Source organism: Bos indicus x Bos taurus, chromosome 7 (assembly GCF_003369695.1).
Source record: "Bos indicus x Bos taurus breed Angus x Brahman F1 hybrid chromosome 7, Bos_hybrid_MaternalHap_v2.0, whole genome shotgun sequence".
Lineage (NCBI taxonomy): Eukaryota > Metazoa > Chordata > Mammalia > Artiodactyla > Bovidae > Bos > Bos indicus x Bos taurus.
In genome coordinates this window covers 96,618,693-96,623,109 of record NC_040082.1, presented here as the reverse complement: position 1 = coordinate 96,623,109, position 4,417 = coordinate 96,618,693, and the positions used below count along the sequence as shown (strand labels likewise).

The following is a 4,417-nucleotide window of genomic DNA, read 5'->3' as shown; positions in this document are numbered from 1 at the left end:
AATCAAGATTGCCAGGAGAAATATCAATAACCTCAGATATGCAGATGACACCACCCTTATGGCAGAAAGTGAAGAGGAACTAAAGAGCCTCTTGATGAAAGTGAAAGTGGAGAGTGAAAAAGTTAGCTTAAAGCTCAACATTCAGAAAACGAAGATCATGGCATCTGGTCTCATCACTTCATGGTAAATAGATGGGGAAACAATGGAAACAGTGACAAACTTTATTTTCCTGGGCTCCAAAATCACTGCAGATGGTGACTGAAGTCATGAAATTAAAAGACACTTGTTCCTTGGAAGAAAAGCTGTGACAAACCTAGACAGTATATTAAAAAGCAGAGACATTACTTTGCCAACAAAGGTCCATATAGTCAAAGTTATGCTTTTTCCAATAGTCATGTACAGATGTGAGAGTTGAACCATAAAGAAAGCTGAGCACTAAAGAATTGATGCTTTCGAATTATCGTGTTGGAGATGACTCTTGAGAGTCCTTTGGAATGCAAGGAGATCAAACCAGTCCATCCCAAAGGAAATCAGTCCTGAATATTCATTGGAAGGACTGATGCTGAAGCTGAAGCTCCAATACTTTGGCCACCTGATGCGAAGAACTGACTCATTGGAAAAGATCCTGAGGCTTGGAAAGACTGAAGACAGGAGGAATGGGGAGGACAGAGAATGAGATGGTTGGATGGCATCACCAACTCGATGGACATGAGTTTGAACAAGCTCTGGGAGTTGGTGATGGACAGGGAGGCCCAGCGTGCTGCAGTCCATGGGGTTACAAAGAGTCAGACTGAACTGAACTGACTTGTCTTGAAGAACTCAATAGGAGACCTAAGGTGTAATTATTGAGACAGAGAACAGGAAGGCATGGCAATCAAGTGAAGTCCTAACCAGGCTGTTTCTAGTAAAAGGAAAAGTCCTCCCTTGAAAGAAGGTAAACTTACTATGAAGACTTGGGTGACTCAATGTACCTCAGGCATCATTGGACTCACATAGCAATTGGAATATGATACCACCTATTCTCCAGCTGTGTACCCAAAGCTAAGACATACACTTGACTTCCACCTGTCTTTCCTGGGCGCATTTTGCATCTTCCAATCACAGGTACATAAGAGCAAATCTTTATACCCAGTGCTATAGTATCAGTCAAGAGTCAGTTAAGTAAAGAAAAACCAATTAGTGTTTTTTCAAAAAATTTTTATTGGACTAGAGTTGATTTACAATGTTGTGTTACTTTCAGGTGTACACTACAGTGAATTTGTTATACATGTGTCCATTCTTTTTCCGAATGTTTTGTATATAGTTCATTACACTGTAGTGAGTAGAGTTCCTTCCTTTTGCTATACAGTAGGTTCTTTGGAGAAGGAAATGGCAACCCACTCCAGTATTCTTGCCTGGAGAATCCCAAGGACAGAGGAGCCTAGTGGGCTGCCGTCTATGGGGTCGTACAGAGTTGGACACGACTGAAGTGAGTTAGCAGCAGCAGCAGCAGGTTCTTAACATCTATCTATTTGGATACAGTTGTGTTTATATGTCCAGTACTCTTGCCTGGAGAATCCCATGGATGGAGGAGCCTGGTGGGCTACAGTCCACGGGGTCGCACAGAGTCGGACACGGCTGAGCGACTTCATCACTTTCATATGTCAGTTCCAGCCTTCCAATTTATCCCTTACTGCCCCTTACTCAGCATAAATTTGTTTTCTACATCTGTAACACTATTTCTGTTTTGTAGATAATCCATCCCACTCCAGTACTCTTGCCTGGAAAATCCCATGGATGGAGGAGCCCGGTAGGCTGCAGTCCATGGGGTCACTGAGAATCGGACAGGACTGAGCAACTTCACTTTCACTTTTCACCTTCATGAATTGGAGAAGGAAATGGCAACCCACTCCAGTATTCTTGCCTGGAGAATCCCAGGGACAGGGGAGCCTGGTGGGCTGCCATCCATGACGTCGCACAGAGTCAGACACAACTGAAGCAACTTAGCAACAGCATATATCCTACATATAAGTGATATCATATGATATTTATTTTTCTCTGACATACCTCATGCAGTATGACAATCTCTAGGTCCATTCAGGTGGCTGCAAATGGCATTATTTCATTATTTTTTTGGCTGAGTGGCAGTCATCCAGGAATAATTCATTTAATCATTTTAGTGAAAAGTTTTAACACAGAGAGTTGGTTAAATAGTTATTGAATGGCTGAAAGATAAAAAAAAGAAAGAAAGAAAGAAAATGAAGTAACATAGCCATCATAAGTGAAGGAAGAAGCTACTCCACCAAGGGCTTGAGGGGTTTAAAGGGATCACCTGAGCATTTAGGGCAAAGAGATATTTACAGATTATGTTGAAAGTACGTAAGATCAACACAAGATGCAATATAGAGGAGTGATTCTGAGCATCCCACCCCAGAGCAAAGTCCATGCATATGGTGTAGAATAATCCATGTGAAGATTATTGGAAATAATGGGGTAAATGCATTGCTTGTTACTACAGCAGAGTCTTCATAACTTCCACCCTTTGACCTCTGATCTCTTCTAGATCTTTAGCATTTGTCCATGAGCAGTTATGACCCAAAGTATAAAGGTCACTTTTAAAGGAAAATTCTGACTTACATCAGTAGTTCTCAATCTTGGCCACACACTAGAACCACCTGAGTGCTTTGAAAAATACTCATATTTAGGCCACAACCAAGTACAGTTAGAGTGTCTGGTGGTGAAACACAAGGTCAGTATTTTTAATCTTCCCAGATATTTTCAATAAAAGCCTAGGTTGAGAAGCAGTGACATGCCTCCTCACCCATAACTGTATGTGTGAATTTAAAACATAGATACAGAATTTACTATGGAAATGATGTAACAGCTGTGCAAAACTCATAAATTTTCAGTATATTGAAAGGGAAGTACTCATTCTTCAAGGATGTTTGTGCCACCAAAGATAAATCATAGAATCTCCATAGATATAAAGAAATTCAGGTAAGAAGTGATTATGACACACAAAGGATCCTCGATCTCCCACTGTCATGTTAAACCAGAAACAGAAACAATATTCAGGTGGAAAGCAAAGAAAAATATGAAGGTCATAAGAGTTGCAAAACTGATGACATAATAAAAGTAGAATTTTAAATCTCCAGGTTTTGGTTTTGTTTTTGTTTTTGTTTTTTTGCTACATTTTCTAGCCTACACTCAAATGGGTGGCCAGGTCCTAAGCTGAGATTGTTCTGCTGAGGAACCTCCACATGGCCTTTTTGATGTCTTTGTTCCTCAGACTATAGATGAAGGGGTTTAGCATGGGGGTGACCACAGTGTAAACCACTGAGGCTGCTACATCCTTCCTTGGAGAAAGGGAGATGGCTGAGCTGAGATATACCCCCAGGGCTGTTCCATAAAACAAGCATACCACTGCCAGGTGAGAGCCACAGGTGGCAAAGGCTTTATACATCCCACTTGATGAGGGGACTCTCAGAATGGAGACAAGAACTTTATAGTAAGAGAAAAAGATTCCTGAGGTAGGGAGAAAACCAGAGATGGCAACGATAATATAGCTGACTATATTATTCATGAAAGTATCAGAACAGCCAAGGTTGAGCAGCTGAGAAGGGTCACAGAAGAAACTAGAAATTTCTATATCCTTGAAGCAGGTAAGTTGTAACACCATCACATTATGCATCTGGGAATCCAAAAGGCTAACAAAAAAAGACACCAAAATGAAGATGCAACAGGTGCATGGGTTCATGATGATTGTATAATGCAGTGGGTGACAGATGGCCACAAACCTGTCATAAGCCATCACAGACAGAAGCATACTATCCATACACCCAAAAAGGATAAAAATAGACATCTGTGTCAGGCAGCCCCCATAGGAGATGACTCTGCTGTGAGTTTGGATGTCCACAATCATCTTGGGAACAGTGGTAGAGATGAAACTGATGTCAGCCAAAGACAGGTTGGAGAGGAAGAAGTACATGGGGGTGTGGAGATGGGGGTCAGAGGTGACGGCTAATATGATGAGTAGGTTCCCCAGCACGGTGACCAGGTACATGGACAGAAACAGGACACAGAGCAAAGGCTGCAGTTCTGCATCATCTGAGAGGCCCAGGAGGAAGAATTCTGAGACACTTGTTAGATTTCCATTTCTATGTAGCTTGGACACCTCTGGAAAAAGAAAAGAGGTCTGGAAACAAAGGACATAAGTAAATGGGCACTGAGCGCTGTGCCCATACTTTGGATTCAAACAATTCATTTTAAGATTATACATCCCAGTATCTTCAGCAATATTTCTCAGTGTGACAAATTCTACCTGCTTAGAAATGTTTTCTCCTTAGTTTCTATGTTATTCATCTCTGCCTATACACCCTTACTTTATAAAACTTCATGGAAAAATGAAAGGGAACAAGAATATTAGAGTTAAAACATC

At 41.2% G+C, this 4,417-nt stretch overlaps 1 pseudogene; it reads right to left on the bottom strand.

Moving 5' to 3' along the window:
- Positions 1-3,175: 3,175 nt before the first annotated feature.
- LOC113896358 lies at positions 3,176-4,152 on the bottom strand (annotated as a pseudogene).
- Between the last annotated feature and the right edge of the window lie 265 nt (positions 4,153-4,417).